Source organism: Oncorhynchus keta, unplaced genomic scaffold (genome assembly GCF_023373465.1).
Source record: "Oncorhynchus keta strain PuntledgeMale-10-30-2019 unplaced genomic scaffold, Oket_V2 Un_contig_28345_pilon_pilon, whole genome shotgun sequence".
Lineage (NCBI taxonomy): Eukaryota > Metazoa > Chordata > Actinopteri > Salmoniformes > Salmonidae > Oncorhynchus > Oncorhynchus keta.
Window position 1 is genome coordinate 127,667 of NW_026285989.1, and position 18,669 is coordinate 146,335.

At 41.7% G+C, this 18,669-nt stretch overlaps 1 long non-coding RNA gene across 1 annotated transcript; it reads left to right on the top strand.

The window, feature by feature from the left end:
• Positions 1–8,462: 8,462 nt before the first annotated feature.
• On the top strand, positions 8,463–11,649 carry LOC127923105 (uncharacterized). Its single transcript, XR_008113315.1, has 2 exons — positions 8,463–8,503; positions 11,326–11,649. It is a non-coding gene; the product is annotated as an uncharacterized LOC127923105 (long non-coding RNA).
• The last annotated feature ends 7,020 nt before the right edge of the window (positions 11,650–18,669 follow it).

The window sequence follows — 18,669 nt, forward strand, 5'->3', positions numbered from 1 at the left end:
GAACATTACAAAATGGGTTTCGGTAGTGTTTTCTGGGGAACATTACAAAATGGGTTTCAGTGGTGTTTTCTGGGAACATTACAAAATGGGTTTCAGTGGTGTTTTCTGGGAACATTACAAAATGGGTTTCAGTGGTGTTTTCTGGGGAACATTACAAAATGGGTTTCAGTAGTGTTTTCTGGGAACATTACAAAATGGGTTTCAGTAGTGTTTTCTGGGGAACATTACAAAATGGGTTTCAGTGGTGTTTTCTGGGAACATTACAAAATGGGTTTCAGTGGTGTTTTCTGGGGAACATTACAAAATGGGTTTCAGTAGTGTTTTCTGGGGAACATTACAAAATGGGTTTCGGTAGTGTTTTCTGGGGGAACATTACAAAATGGGTTTAGTAGTGTTTTCTGGGGAACATTACAAAATGGGTTTCAGTAGTGTTTTCTGGGGAACATTACAAAATGGGTTTCAGTGGTGTTTTCTAGGGGAACATTACAAAGTGTGTTTCAGTGGTGTTTTCTGGGGAACATTACAAAATGGGGTTCAGTGGGTGTTTTCTGGGGAACATTACAAAATGGGTTTCAGTGGTGTTTTCTGGGGAACATTACAAAGTGTGTTTCAGTGGTGTTTTCTGGGGAACATTACAAAATGGGGTTCAGTGGTGTTTTCTGGGGAACATTACAAAATGGGTTTCAGTGGTGTTTTCTGGGAACATTACAAAATGGGTTTCAGTAGTGTTTTCTGGGAACATTACAAAATGGGTTTTCGGTAGTGTTTTCAGTGAATACAATTTTTTTGGCATGTCGCTAACTGCTAACTACTGGAATGACACAATGTGGGTGAAGTAGACAATCTCTTCCTTTCTTGTATTCTCACTTGAAACATTTTGTTTTTGTGTATTAAGCTAAATTACACAGTCTGCTGACATTTGACCCCTGAAGTGTTCTGTTCTTGCAATATGTAGTCTAACGTTTCAGATTTAGAGATGGTAATTACTAAGTAGTTTGGGATGTAGTGAAATATTTTATTTTTTCAAGGTCACTGAGTAAACTTTGTTTCTCAAAAGTAGCTTTAGTGTACAGTAGCTTAACTTCCAGTATTCAGTAATTGGTGGTAAACTATATTTTTCAGAGCAGCTTTCCCAACGCTGTTAATGGGACCTGGTCTCTGCTGCGCCACGCCAGCTTTTGCGAACTCGGCCCTGGGGTCCCTAAGGGGTGTGTGAGATTTTGTCCAAGTCATAGACAGCTGATTTTAAATAATCAACTCATCAAGCGTTGATAATTTTAATCAGCTGTGTAGTGCTCGGGCAAAAACCAAGGTGACACTTTATTTGGATGGTCCATCTGTAGATGTTCTACAGACTATCAGTAACATTTCCACTATCTACTAGATCTAACGTAACCTTAACCCTTATCCTGACCCTACACTTACCCTTAACCCTTATCCTGACCCTAAACTTACCCTTACCTTAACCCTTATTCTAACCTTGGCAAGCAGTTGCTTATGAACAGATTGTTTGTTGATAGTATGACCAACTGTAGAGGATCTATAGATACCAAATCTGCACTATCCAAGTAAAGTGTAACCAAAACCAAAATGATCCCCCTCTGGGAAATGCTGCACACAGCAATATAGGGAGATAGATTGGGGTTAAGGCCTTGTGATAAACTAGTGTCCTGTCCAGGAGGTGTACTGGTACATCATGCTGTCTCACTACAGAAACAGGAGACAGAGCAGGAGCCTGTGAGCTGTTCCAGTTCACACAACCCAAGACTTGTGCATGGCTGCTTGCTTACTCAGGGAGGGAGAGGTGGAAGGGGTAAGACGGGAGGGGAGAGAGGGGTTGGAGAGTGGCATGGAAGGCAGAGAGAGAGAGGGGTTGGAGAGTGGCATGGAAGGCAGAGAGAGAGGGGTTGGAGAGTGGCATGGAAGGCAGAGAGAGAGAGGGGTTGGAGAGTGGCATGGAAGGCAGAGAGAGGGGATGGAGGTGGAATGGAAGGCAGAGAGAGAGAGAGAGTGGTTGGAGTGGAATGAAGGCAGAGAGAGAGGGGTTGGAGAGTGGCATGGCAGGCAGAGAGAGAGAGGGGTTGGAGAGTGGAATGGCAGGCAGAGAGAGAGGGGGTTGGAGAGTGGCATGGAAGGCAGAGAGAGAGAGAGAGAGGGCTTGGAGAGTGGCATGGCAGGCAGAGAGAGAGGGGTTGGAGAGTGGAATGGCAGGCAGAGAGAGAGGGGGTTGGAGAGTGGCATGGCAGGCAGAGAGAGAGGGGTTGGAGAGTGGCATGGCAGGCAGAGAGAGAGAGAGAGAGGGGTTGGAGAGTGGCATGGCAGGCAGAGAGAGAGGGGTTGGAGAGTGGCATGGCAGGCAGAGAGAGGGGTTGGAGAGTGGCATGGAAGGCATAGAGAGAGAGGGGGGTTGGAGAGTGGCATGGAAGGCAGAGAGAGAGAGGGGTTGGAGAGTGGCATGGAAGGCAGAGAGAGAGGTTGGAGAGTGGCATGGCAGGCAGAGAGAGGGGTTGGAGAGTGGCATGGAAGAGAGAGAGAGAGAGGTTGGAGAGTGGCATGGAAGGCAGAGAGAGGGGTTGGAGAGTGGCATGGAAGGCAGAGAGAGAGAGGGGTTGGAGAGTGGCATGGAAGGCAGAGAGAGAGAGGGGTTGGAGAGTGGCATGGAAGGCAGAGAGAGAGAGGGGTTGGAGAGTGGCATGGAAGGCAGAGAGAGAGGGGTTGGAGAGTGGCATGGAAGGCAGAGAGAGGGGTTGGAGAGTGGCATGGGAGGCAGAGAGGGTTGGAGAGTGGCATGGGAGGCAGAGAGAGAGAGGGGGTTGGAGAGTGGCATGGGAGGCAGAGAGAGAGGGTTGGAGAGTGGCATGGCAGGCAGAGAGAGAGAGGGGGTTGGAGAGTGGCATGGCAGGCAGAGAGAGGGGTTGGAGAGTGGCATGGAAGGCCTTATAGACTACTGCCCTGATCTGGGTCACTGTTACTGTTTGATGGAAGAGACACCTCTAACCTAAACAACACCCCATTATAGACTACTGACCTGATCTGGGTCACTGTTACTGTTACTGTTTGATGGAAGAGACACCTCTAACCTAAACAACACTCCATTATAGACTACTGACCTGATCTGGGTCACTGTTACTGTTACTGTTTGATGGAAGAGACACCTCTAACCTAAACAACACTATATTATAGACTACTGACCTGATCTGGGTCACTGTTACTGTTACTGTTTGATGGAAGAGACACCTCTAACCTCAACAACACTATATTATAGACTACTGACCTGATCTGGGTCACTGTTACTGTTTGATGAAAGAGACACCTCTAACCTAAACAACAGTCCATTATAGACTACTGACCTGATCTGGGTCACTGTTACTGTTACTGTTTGATGGAAGAGACACCTCTAACCTAAACAACACCCCATTATAGACTACTGACCTGATCTGGGTTACTGTTACTGTTTGATGGAAGAGACACCTCTAACCTAATCAACACCCCATTATAGACTACTGACCTGATCTGGGTCACTGTTACTGTTACTGTTTGATGAAAGAGACACCTCTAACCTAAACAACACCCCATTATAGACTACTGACCTGATCTGGGTTACTGTTACTGTTTGATGGAAGAGACACCTCTAACCTAAACAACACCCCATTATAGACTACTGACCTGATCTGGGTTACTGTTACTGTTTGATGGAAGAGACACTCTAACCTAAACAACACCTAATTATAGACTACTGACCTGATCTATACTGTTACTGTTACTGTTTGATGGAAGAGACACCTCTCCCCATTATAGACTACTGACCTGATCTGGGTCACTGTTACTGTTTGATGGAAGAGACACCTCTAACCTAAACAACACCCCATTATAGACTACTGACCTGATCTGGGTTACTGTTACTGTTACTGTTTGATGGAAGAGACACCTCTAACCTAAACAACACTATATTATAGACTACTGACCTGATCTGGGTCACTGTTACTGTTTGATGAAAGAGACACCTCTAACCTAAACAACACTATATTATAGACTACTGTCCTGATCTGGGTCACTGTTACTGTTACTGTTTGATGGAAGAGACACCTCTAACCTAAACAACACTCCATTATAGACTACTGACCTGATCTGGGTCACTGTTACTGTTTGATGGAAGAGACACCTCTAACCTAAACAACACTATATTATAGACTACTGTCCTGATCTGGGTCACTGTTACTGTTACTGTTTGATGAAAGAGACACCTCTAACCTAAACAACACTATATTATAGACTACTGACCTGATCTGGGTCACTGTTACTGTTACTGTTTGATGAAAGAGACACCTCTAACCTCAACAACACTCCCTTATAGACTACTGACCTGATCTGGGTCACTGTTACTGTTACTGTTTGATGAAAGAGACACCTCTAACCTAAACAACACTATATTATAGACTACTGACCTGATCTGGGTCACTGTTACTGTTACTGTTTGATGAAAGAGACACCTCTAACCTAAACAACACTATATTATAGACTACTGACCTGATCTGGGTCACTGTTACTGTTACTGTTTGATGAAAGAGACACCTCTAACCTAAACAACACTCCATTATAGACTACTGACCTGATCTGGGTCACTGTTACTGTTACTGTTTGGTGAAAGAGACACCTCTAACCTAAACAACACTATATTATAGACTACTGACCTGATCTGGGTCACTGTTACTGTTACTGTTTGGTGAAAGAGACACCTCTAACCTAAACAACACTATATTATAGACTACTGCCCTTAATTCTCACACACACACACACACACACACACACACACACACACACACACACACACACACACACACACACACACACATATATATATATATATAGATTGGACACCAGTGTCAGTGATAGAATGATGTGTGTGACAATGCAGGTGTTGGTTGACTGGTTGATATATCTGCCCTGCTGCCTCTACCCTCTTCCTCTCCACCCCTGCCCTCTTCCTCTCCACCCCTACCCTCTTCCTCTCCACCCCTGCCCTCTATCCTCTCCTATTGTCCCATACACTAATCTATACTCTTATTTATTCTTTGGGCGAGTGCACTGCAGTTCTCCCTCGAGTTCGTGACCCCGACTATGAATACCACTGCTGTAGATAATAGAAGACTCAGAGAGAGAGGAGGAAGAGGAGGGGTCGTTGGGGCGTTTTCAGTCTAGAATACTTTCACTTTCAACGGTCTTCTGCAAAGCAGAACGAGCGCATTTCTTCTTCTTCAGCTCGTCGAACAGAAAAGCGGAAGACTTCGCCGAGGACGTTCGTTGTTAGTTCGATGGAAAATTGCGATTTTAATTGGTCTACTTATTTCATCATTGTCTCTGTATTGTGACTTCACCGGTAAGTTAGACTTCTGTCTAATTCCACAACTCTGTGACGAGTGCGGAATTAAGTTGAGTTTAATAGTTTAGGTATTTTTTCTGTTTTGTTTCCTTAAATAAATGTTGATACTGTGCATTTGATTTAAAGTATTTTAGATAACTAATGACTGACAGTGAATGGTTGAATTCTTTAGGAATACATCCTCCCTCCTGCCATGGTTCAATGACGTACTAAATTCCATGTGTGTGTAAGTGTTTGTGGTGCTCAGGTCAGCTGTTTGTTCACCCTCCCGGAATTGCTAATAACCCATCCACAACAACCCGACTAGATGTGATAAAGTGAAAATCTGAGGTCCGCACCCAACCCTAACCCGCAAATATAGAACATATGCAATAGGCTAAAGTCAAAGAGAGCGGAACGATTTTTTTTGACAGGGGGAGCATTTTTTAATAAACCTGATTTAGATATAAATGATAATTTCCTACATTTTGGCTATTTGTTAGTCGACTATTCTATAATTAGATGCATGTAGCTTCTCTTTTGTCATTCTATGTTGACCTAGAATACTACATAAACCCTTGATCAACATAATAATGTAATAGATCGATAGAATGAACGCTATCAATCTAGTTGACATCCGTAAAGTTCCCGCTGTTATCTTTCGCAGAGCGAAGATGTTTAGGGACCGGCGAGAAAATACGATGACGAAACAAAAATAAAAACGGAAAAGATTTTCTGTGCAAAATGTCCAAATGACATCAGTTTGAGCGGTTGTAAAGGAGAAATAAATCTGTGAAAATGAAACCCAATATGTTTCTGATGAGATTGCAGTTCGGCTTTTATGTGGTTGAAATACTATCAGGTTTTAATGATGTTTAATGATGAAGAGGGCACCTCTACAGATGGTATCTAACGGAGCTTTGTATTCTCTCAAGTAGGCAGAAATAAAGAATTCATATTTCTCCGCTCCTGTTTCCAAGTCGAACATTCTGTCAACATTTGGTGTATCATTTTACTGCAAGACATGTTCTGCAAGAGTTCATATTATGGCTGTATGAGAAGTCATAGACCTACCAACAGATTTCCGTTTCCATGTAATACATCTGAACAGAAGGCTGCAGTTCCAGATAGCCTAAAATAATGAAAGAAAAACCTCAATTTAGCCTGTATAAAGTGAACAAGATTTATACATTTATAGATTTATTGAAGCTGTACTTCCTCCTTTTTCAACCCACTCAACCCGCCCTTCAGCCACACAATTTAATGAGTTAACACGTGCATCACTAGTGTGTGCGGTATGTGTGTTGTTCTTCGCGTGTGTGTGTGTGTGTGTGGCAACTTCTGGGTTATGGAGTGTAACATGTATTTGATTAACATACAGATAGATAAACGTTATACAATAATATTGTCCTGTTTGGTTTGAACAATAAAATCAACAATAACAGAACAATAACGTTTTCACTTGACCTTGGTCTTCCAGATGCTGAGTGCCTGGTGGTCAGTCCTGCAGGCTGGTGGTGAAGCATGGAGACCCAGCCTCCTCTAACTGCAGCTCAGATACCCCTGTAGAGATGGGCTGGGAAGCCACCCAGGGAGGAGTTGGTCTAACAGACAACAAGGTGAAGTTCCTACGCTGGAGGGTGGACAGGTAAGAGAGGCAGACACAGCTGAGACTTTTAAAACTTGTTAAAAACGTGTTAGAAAAGCCTTTAATGAATGGTTTTACTGTTTTAGACAGTTCTGGCTTCTATTTTAGATTTATTTTAAATGCACTTTAAATATTCCATTTGATTTGACAGTGTGACTGACTGGAAGATCAAACCTACATGCTTCACAGAAGGAGGCCAGTGTCAGAAACAGCTGGACATCACAGTTTATAGTGAGTGACATCTCTCTCTTATCTTCTCTGGTGTTTCTGAATGTATTATTAGTATGGCTCTGCACTGTTAATCACTGTGTGTTTCCATTCCTCCACAGAGCTTCCAGACCGTGTCTCCATCAGCTACAGGAAGTACCCTGATCCGATGGTTGAGGGGGATCAGTACCTGCTACAGTGTCTTGTCCAGAACATCGCTCCTATTGGGAGACTCACGGTGTCCTTCTACAAAGTCAGTGCCACTGGTGAACAGACAGAATTAGACACACAACATAAATCCAAGGACAACATCAAGACACCACAGAATGGGACCTTCACCTGGACTTCACCCCTGGTAGAGATGATGACGGGGCCCAGTTGTTGTGTTCAGCCATGTTGGATCTGGGACCAGAGGGACCCCAACCTCCTCCTGTAATGGACTCAAACCGCCTCAACATCAACGTGCACTGTGAGTCCTTCTGGTTCTCTGTCTTCACACATTTAGTACAACAGTTAGTTAGACACCAGACACCAGACAGATGTTGTTTCACTTCATTTTCTCTCATGAATCAACGTTGACAGATGTTGTTTTCACTTCTTTTCTCTCATGAATCAACTTGTTTCTCATCTCTCTTTATCTCTCATTAATCAACTTGTTTCTCATCTCTCTTTATCTCTCATTAATCAACTTGTTTCTCATCTCTCGTTTTTATCTCTCATTAATCAACTTGTTTCTCTCATCTCTCTTTATCTCTCATTAATCAACTTGTTTCTCATCTCTCTTTATCTCTCATTAATCAACTTGTTTCTCTTTATCTAACTTGTTTTATCTTTCATTAATCAACTTGTTTCTCATCTTCTCATCTCATTTCACTTGTTTCGTCTCTCGTTATTCTCATTAATCAATCCCCTCATTAGACAAGCCTCAGATCACTAGTCCTGGATGTTTCTTCTCCATCTCAGCATCACGGTTTCTCACGTTATCTCTCATTAATCAACTTGTTTCTAACTGTAGTGCAAAAGGTAACTTGTTTCCCTCTCTTTATCTCTCATTAATCAACTTGTTTTCATCTCTTTTGCTCTCCCAACTTGTTTCTCATCTCTTTATCTCTCATTAATCAACCCATCATGGAAGATTAGATCAACTTGTTTCTCTCTCTCTCTTGACCATCACCAACTTTATGGCCAAGTCTCACTCTCAGATCACTAGATTACACCTGCATCGACCCCAACCCCCATCAACACAAGTCTGGGAAACAGCACCTGTACTGTTAACGTGGAGGTCACAGGTGAGATGGATGGATGATTGGTAGGTTTGTTGAAAGATTGGTTGGATGGTTGGTAAGTTGGAAGATTGATTGGTTGTTAGGTTAGTTGGATGATAGTTTGGTTGGTTGGTTGGTAGGTTGATAGATTCGGTCGTCCATCGGTCTTGGTCTGTCGAGAAGGTCCTGTTTTGGAAAAATATATATATTAAAAATGAAACAATAGAATTCACACATGGTATAATGAAAAACCTCAGTGACCGCACTCTCCTTGTCATGACAAGCTCTCCTATTACCTCTGTGACCGCGCTCTCCTTGTAATGACAAGCTCTCCTATTACCTCTGTGACCATGCTCTCCTTGTAATGACAAGCCCTCCTATTACCTCTGTGACCATGCTCTCCTTGTCATGACAAGCCCTCCTATTACCTCTGTGACCATGCTCTCCTTGTCATGACAAGCCCTCCTATTACCTCTGTGACCATGCTCTCCTTGTCATGACAAGCCCTCCTATTACCTCTGTGACCATGCTCTCCTTGTCATGACAAGCCCTCCTATTACCTCTGTGACCATGCTCTCCTTGTCATGACAAGCTCTCCTATTACCTCTGTGACCATGCTCTCCTTGTAATGACAAGCTCTCCTATTACCTCTGTGACCATGCTCTCCTTGTAATGACAAGCTCTCCTATTACCTCTGTGACCGCGCTCTCCTTGTAATGACAAGCCCTCCTATTACCTCTGTGACCATGCTCTCCTATTACCTCTGTGACCATGCTCTCCTTGTCATGACAAGCCCAATGACTCCAATGTGACATGACCTTTCACATAATCACTGGTATTTTACTCAACACAAAGCACTGTGATGTTGACATTCCAGGTGTGTTTATGTTATTTGAAACCTGACACAGATCATGACTATACGATGTCCCCCCCATATACTGCTAACATAGAGCAGGTCAACTCTGCAATCATGACTATTCAATGTCCCCCCATATACTGCTAACATAGAGCAGGTCAACTCTGCAATCATGACTATACGATGTGCCCCCCATATACTGCTAACATAGAGAAGGTCAACTCTGACCTCATGACTATTCGATGTGTCCCCCCATATACTGCTAACATAGAGCAGGTCAACTCTGTAATCATGACTATACGATGTCCCCCCCCCCCCCATATACTGCTAACATAGAGCAGGTCAACTCTGTAATCATGACTATACGATGTGTCCCCCCCATATACTGCTAACATAGAGCAGGTCAACTCTGTAATCATGACTATTCAATGTGTCCCCCATATACTGCTAACATAGAGCAGGTCAACTCTGTAATCATGACTATACGATGTCCCCCCATATACTGCTAACATAGAGAAGGTCAACTCTGACCTCATGACTATTCGATGTCCCCCCATATACTGCTAACATAGAGCAGGTCAACTCTGTAATCATGACTATACGATGTGCCCCCCCCCCATATACTGCTAACATAGAGCAGGTCAACTTTGTAATCATGACTATTCGATGTGTCCCCCCATATACTGCTGACATGGAGCAGGTCAACTCTGTAATCATGACTATACGATGTGTCCCCCCCCCATATACTGCTAACATAGAGCAGGTCAACTCTGTAATCATGACTATACGATGTGCCCCCCATATACTGCTAACATAGAGCAGGTCAACTTTGTAATCATGACTATTCGATGTGTCCCCATATACTGCTAACATAGAGCAGGTCAACTCTGTAATCATGACTATACGATGTGTGTCCCCCCATATACTGCTAACATAGAGCAGGTCAACTCTGTAATCATGACTATACGATGTGTGTCCCCCCCCATATACTGCTAACATAGAGCAGGTCAACTCTGTAATCATGACTATACGATGTGCCCCCATATACTGCTAACATAGAGCAGGTCAACTCTGTAATCATGACTATACGATGTGTCCCCCATATACTGCTAACATAGAGCAGGTCAACTCTGTAATCATGACTATACGATGTCCCCCATATACTGCTGACATAGAGCAGGTCAACTCTGTAATCATGACTATACGATGCCCCCATATACTGCTAACATAGAGCAGGTCAACTCTGTAATCATGACTATTCGATGTGTCCCCCCATATACTGCTAACATAGAGCAGGTCAACTCTGTAATCATGACTATACGATGCCCCCCATATACTGCTAACATAGAGCAGGTCAACTCTGTAATCATGACTATACGATGTGTCCCCCATATACTGCTAACATAGAGCAGGTCAACTTTGTAATCATGACTATACGATGTGTCCCCCATATACTGCTAACATAGAGCAGGTCAACTTTGTAATCATGACTATTCAGGAGAGTGTTTTGAAGATGAGTTTATAGAAAATAAAAAATATATATAAAAAGGTATGCGAAGAAGGTTGTAAATATATACATATATATATACGGACAAGGACAAAAGACATTTAAACTGCTATGCCATCTTGGAGCAGAGGAAGGATGCAATGCTCATTTCCTCTCTCTGTTCCGTTAAACTTTGGGGTGGTAGTCTTGGTAACGGTAGGTCATATGCAAAACCACTTCAGTGTAAAAAAATAAATGAATCTGAGCATCCTTGTATATGGAGTATGGGAATTGTATCAGGATTGAGATCCACATATGAATGTAGTTTAATTAAATCAAAGATAAACTCATGTCGTTTTTCGAGCTGTTTACATATTGGGAAAAAAATTCAGATGTATATCAGACATGCCAAATAATATTATTATTATAAAATAAAATTATTGTGAAATGATCAGAATTGTGTTGCCTGTGTAAACGCAGCCTAAACATCTGTTCCCTCCTCAGGAGCTTCCTGTCAGACTGCTGGAAGTGCCTTGGTGGTTGTGCTGCTCCTCCAACTCATTCATTGGCTTTAAGACCACTTCCTGAACCCACTGATTGGCTGAATACATGTGCTTTTATTTTTTTCTTCTTCAAAATCCCTCCCACTGTGATTGGTGGCTGTCTGTCCACTTTCTGCTAACTATTGATTAATTTAAAAAATATATATATTGATTGATTGATTGATAACCATGACAACAATACTTTGATAATATTACCTTGTAACTTTATGATTTTGCCTTAAATCAACAGTTTGGATCCACCTACACATTAAAGGGTTTGTCTTTATTCGTACTATTTTCTACATTGTAGAATAACAGTGAAGACATCAACTATTATGCTGTGCCAATAGTAGGACACACCTACTATTCCATGGTTTCCATGGTTTCTATATATATATATATATATATATATATATATATATATATATATATATATATCATGGATTTAATTCATTTTACACCTACTATTCCATGGTTTCTATATGTGTATATATATCATGGATTTAATTCATTTTACACCTACTATTCCATGGTTTCTATATGTGTATATATATCATGGATTTAATTCATTTTACAGTGTTATTGACTGCGTTTTATTTCACTATCTCTGACCATTCGTGATCTTAGTCAGCTATGACACATAATACTTCATTTCACATTTCCTTATTAAGTTATGGTGTCAGATAACATACAATGAAACTAGACTTTTGTTAATAATATACAAATGACCTTGTTCCAGGTGGGGATGTTGTTCTGCACTAGTGTGTCAATAGCAGGGCATCTTTGACTCTAGATTACATCTACTAAACATGTTACATTGTTTGGTGAGGATGTTGTTCTGCACTAGTGTGTCAATAGCAGGGCATCTTTGACTCTAGATTACATCTACTAAACATTGTTTGGTGGGGATGTTGTTCAGCACTAGTGTGTCAATAGCAGGGCATCTTTGACTCTAGATTACATCTACTAAACATATTACATTGTTTGGTGGGGATGTTGTTCTGCACTAGTGTGTCAATAGCAGGACATCTTTGACTCAACTAATCATATTACATTGTTTGGTGAGGATGTTGTTCTGCACTAGTGTGTCAATAGCAGGACATCTTTGACTCTACTAATCATATTACATTGTTTGGTGAGGATGTTGTTCTGCACTAGTGTGTCAATAGCAGGGCATCTTTGACTCTACTAATCATATTACATTGTTTGGTGGGGATGTTGTTCTGCACTAGTGTGTCAATAGCAGGACATCTTTGACTCAACTAATCATATTACATTGTTTGGTGAGGATGTTGTTCTGCACTAGTGTGTCAATAGCAGGACATCTTTGACTCAACTAATCATATTACATTGTTTGGTGAGGATGTTGTTCTGCACTAGTGTGTCAATAGCAGGGACATCTTTGACTCAACTAATCATATTACATTGTTTGGTGAGGATGTTTCTGCATAGTGTGTCAATAGCAGGACATCTTTGACTACATCTACTAATCATATTACATTGTTTGGTGAGGATGTTGTTCTGCACTAGTGTGTCAATAGCAGGACATCTTTGACTCTACTAATCATATTACATTGTTTGGTGAGGATGTTGTTCTGCACTAGTGTGTCAATAGAGGACATCTTTGACTCTACTAATCATATTACATTGTTTGCCAGATCAGCACGTGTCTAATCCGAATGTTCATTGTAGGCAGTTGCTTTCATTTCCGGCGTCTAATTTGTAAAGGTTTCGACTGTATTAAATGATAACTTTTGTCGATTCTGTGAAACATTTTACATGATGTTGTGATGTAGGTGATGAAGCTTTAAGAGTTCTTATCGATTCACATTGTTTGGTAAAACAACGTGTTCCATTGATCCCATTGCAGCCATCTGGGGCCATTACACATGAATCATATTACATTGTTTGTATGTTGTTCTTCATTACTGGGGCCATGTGCACATGAACACATACTCTGCTGTGGGGATGTTGTTCTGCACTAGTGTGTCAATAGGGGGCATCTTTGACTCTAGATTACATCTACTAATCCACATCTGTTTGTGGGGATGTTGTTCTGCATCACTGTAACAATAGCAGGGCATCTTTGACTCTAGACATCATAACATACACTTGTTTGGTGGGGGTTGTTTCTGCTACTGTGTCCAACTCTGCAGGACATCTTTGACTCTACTAACATACACTCTGCTGGTGAGGATGGCCTTACCAGACATCAATAGCAGGACATCTTTGACTCTGCTAATGGGGGCCTTGCCAGACATCACTGTAACACAATCTGCTATGTAGGGGCCTTATTTCAGAGCGTCTAATTTGTAAACACACTCTATTATGGGGGCCTTACCAGACATCACTGTAACATTTTACACTCTGCTGATGTAGGTGGGCTTTACCAGACATCACTGTAAAACACACTCTGCCATGGGGCCTTACCAGACATCACTGGGCCAACACACACTCTGCTGTGGGGGCCTTACCAGACATCATGAACTGTAACACACACTCTGCTGTGGGGGCCTTACCAGACATCACTGTAAACACACTCACTCTGCTCTGGGGGCCTTACCAGCCATTACATCACTGTAACACACACTCTGCAATTAGAACCATTTATTCTGTTGGAACACATGTTATGGGCTCTTGTTAACATCACTGTAAGCACATACATTGCTGTAACAAATTACATTGCTGTCTAATTCTATTATGCTGTATGGGCCTTACCAGACATCACTGTACATTGCTGTTACAAATTAATTGTCTGTAACAAATTCTGCTGTAACAAATTAATTGTCTGCCTTAACAAATTAATTGTCTGTAACACACAATTGTCTGTAACTCATTAATTGTCTGTAACTCATTAATCTGTCTGTAACACATTAATTGTCTGTAACAAATTAATTGTCTGTAACAAATTGTCTGTAGGGGCCTTACCAGACATCACTGTAACAAATTACTCTGTCTGTAACAAATTATTGTCTGAAACTCTGTGTCTGTAATGAGAGGGACAGAGGATCCAATTTCTGACAGCTAAGAAACTAATTGTCTGTAATGAGAGGACAGAGGATTTATCTTTTAACAAATTGGAAACTCTGTGTTGCTGATGTGTCTAGTAACAAATGTTCTGGACCTAAAAACTCTGTGTTGCTGACAAATTGTTGTCTGTGTTCGGAGGAGTGTGTTAGTCCTGATGTTGCTGACTGTGTTTCCTGTGTTCTGACTGTGTTGCTGAAATGGTCCTGTGTTGTACTGATGTTTCCATTAGTCCTGTGGCTGACTTTTAAGACTGTGTTAATCTGTGTTTGATGTATAATTGCTGAACTGTGTTAGATCCTGTGTTTGCTGACTGAGTGTGAAAACTGTGTTGCTGACTGTAAAAACACTCACTGTTTTATTCTTAACTGGGGAGAATCACATCACCTCTATTACATCACTGTAAAACCAATCTGTGATGTTCTGTTTGTCAGTGTGTGTGTGTGTGTGTGTGCCATATGTGTATGTCTGATTCCTCGGGACCACTCACGTGAATGTATGTGCTGACTGTAAGTCGCTTTGTGATAAAGCGTCTGCTAAATCATACTTCATGTATAATTAATTATTATTATTAATGAACACACTCTGCTGTGTGTTTGGTTTTGCTGTGTGTGTGTCTGCTGTGTGCACACACACTCTGCTGTCACACAATCTCTGGTGTGTGTGTAACACACAATCTGCTGTCTGTAACACACACTTGCTGTAGCTCAGTTGCTGTAGAGCACTCTGCTGTGTGTGTGTGTGTGTGTGTGTGTGGGTGCTGTGTGTGGACCACCCCATGTGTGTGCGTCCACACTCTGTGTATGCACACATCTGTCTGTAAGTGTGTGTTTCTTGTGTGCGTCTGTGTAAATGTCTCATATGTGTAATTATTACACTCTGCTGTAACACACACACTCTCTGCTGTAACACACACTCTGCTGTAACACACACTCTGCTGTGTGTGTGTCACTCTGCTGTAACACACAATCTGCTGTGTAACACACTCTGCTGTAACACACACACTCTGCTGTGTAACACACTCTGCTGTAACACACACACTCTGTGTGTGTAACACACACACTCTGCTGTGTAACACACACTCTGCTGTGTACACACACTCTGCTGTAAACACACTCTGTGTAACACACACACTCTGCTGTAACACACTCTGCTGTGTGTGTGTGTGTCTGCTGTTGCTGACTGTGTTAGTCCTGTGTTATAGACAGTGTTGCTGACTGTGTTAGTCCTGTTGTCAACTATGTCTGCTGTAACTACTGTACCCATGCTGACTGTGTTATATGTGCTTCACTGTGTTAGTCCTATTGCTGACACTACCTAGTTCTGTGTATCCACTATCACTACCTATGCTATATATCCACTATCTGCTGACTGTATGTTACACACACTCTGCTGACTGTGTTAGTTCTGTGTTGCTGACTGTGTTAGTCCTGTGGTAGTCCTGCTGTGTAACTGACACTCTTGGTCCTGTGTTGCTGACTGTGTAAGTCACTGCTGTTGCTGACTGTGTTAGTCCTGTGTTGCTGACTGTGACTGTTAGTCCTGTGTTGCTGACTGTGTTAGTCTGTGTTGCTGACTGTGTTAGTCCTGTGTTGCTGACTGTGTTAGTCTGTGTTGCTCACTGTGTTAGTTCTGTGTTGCTGACTGTGTTAGTTCTGTGTTGCTGACTGTGTTAGTCCTGTATCACTGACTGTGTTAGTCTCTCCTGTGTTGCTGACTGTGTTAGTCCTGTGTACTCAGCTGACTGTGTTGCCAGTGTGTTGCTGACTGTGTGTTAGTCCTGTGTTGCTGACTGTGTTAGTCCTCTGTTGCTGACTGTGTTTAGTCCTGTGTTGCTGACTGTGTTAGTCCTGTGTTGCTGACTGCGTTAGTCCAGTGTTGCTGACTGTGTTAGTCCTGTGTTGCTGACTGTGTTAGTCCATCTGTTGCTGACTGTGTTAGTCCTGTGTTGCTGACTGTGTTAAACCAGTGTTGCTGACTGTGTTAGTCCTGTGTTGCTGACTAGTGTTAGTCTGTGTTGCTGACTGTGTTAGTCCTGTGTTGCTGACTGTGTTAGTCCTGTGTTGCTGACTGTGTTAGTCCTGTGTTGCTGACTGTGTTAGTCCTGTGTTGCTGACTGTGTTAGTCCTGTGTTGCTGACTGTGTTGCTGACTGTGTTAGTCCTGTGTTGCTGACTGTGTTAGTCCTGTGTTGCTGATCTGTGTTGCTGACTGTGTTAGTCCTCTGTTGCTGACTGTGTTAGTCCTGTGTTGCTGACTGTGTTAGTCAGTGTGTTGTGTTACTGTGTTGCTGACTGTGTTAGTCCTGTGTTGCTGACTGTGTTAGTCCTGTGTTGCTGACTGTGTTAGTCTGTGTTGCTGACTGTGTTAGTCCTGTGTTGCTGACTGTGTTAGTCCTCTGTTGCTGACTGTGTTAGTCCTCTGTTGCTGACTGTGTTGTCAGCTCTCACTTAGTATCTGTGTTGCTAACTGGGTTAGTCCTGTGTTGAGGGCAGTGTTGCCCAGATGCTGTGTTAGTCCTGTGTTGCTGAATGTGTTAGGGCGCAGTATGTTGGGATATAACTAGTCCAGTCTGTCAGGTTTGATGACTGTGTTGCTGGCTACCCAGTTAGTCTGTGTTGCCAGTATCCTGTGTTCTGACTGTGTCACTATCCTGTGTTGCTGACTGTGTTAAGTCTGTGTTGCTGACTGTAGTCCTCTGTTGCTGACTGTGTTAGTCCTCTGTTGCTGACTGTGTTAGTCAGTCTCACTGTTGTTCATAGGCTCAGTGGTCTTAACTGGGGAGGAGAGGAAAGAAATGAGGGCAGGATTCGCAGATACAACAGCAGAAACTGTGAGTGTGTGTAATGGGTAGGGCACAATTCACAGGATATAATAGCAGAAACTGTGTGTGTGTGTGTGTGTGTGTGTGTGTGTGTGTGTGTGTGTGTGTGTGTGTGTGTGTGTGTGTGTGTGTGTGTGTGTGTGTGTGTGTGTGTCTGTGTCTGTGTGTGTGATAGATGAGAACAGAGACTAAGGAAATCACTATCAGTGCCTAGTTAAGTCCCCTATCACTACCTATATCTATATATCCACTATCACTACCTATATCTATATATCCACTATCACTACCCTATATCTATATATCACTATCACTACCTATATCTATATGCCCACTATCTTTACCTATATCTATATATCCACTATCACTACCTATATCTATATATCCACTATCACTACCTATATCTATATCCACTATCACTACCTATATCTATATACCACTATCACTACCTATATCTATATATCCACTATCACTACCTATATCTATATATCACTATCACTACCTATATCTATATATCCTATCACTACCTATATCTATATATCACTATCACTACCTATATCTATATATCCACTATCACTACCTATATCTATATATCCACTATCACTACCTATATCTGTATCCACTATCACTGCCTATATCTATATGCCCACTATCACTACCTATATCTATATGCCCACTATCACTACCTATATCTATAATCACTATCTACCTGTATCTATATGCCCACTATCACTACCTATATCTATATACACTATCACTACCTATATCTATATGCCCTATCACTACCTATATCTATATATCCACTATCACTGCACCTATATCTATATACCACTATCACTACCTATATCTATATATCCACTATCACTACCTATATCTATATCACTATCACTACCTATATCTATATATCCACTATCACTACCTACTATATCTATATATCCACTATCACTACCTATATCTATATATCCACTATCACTACCTATATCTATATATCCACTATCACTACCTATATCTATATATCACATATCACTACCTATATCTATATATCCACTATCACTACCTATATCTATATATCCACTATCACTACCTATGTCTATATGCCTATCACTACCTGTATCTGTACTCCACTTTATCACTGCCTGTATCTGTATATCCACTATCACTACTATATCTATATATCCACTATCACTACCTATATCTATATATCCACTATCACTACCCTATATCTATATATCCACTATCACTACCTATATCTATGTATCCACTATCACTACCTATATCTATATATCACTACCCTGCTTATCTATGTATCCTATCTACTGTATCTGTATATCCACTGTCACTACCTGTATCTATATATCCACTATCACTACCTATATCTATATATCCACTATCACTACCTATATCTATATATCCACTATCACTACCTATATCTATATATCCACTATCACTACCTATATCT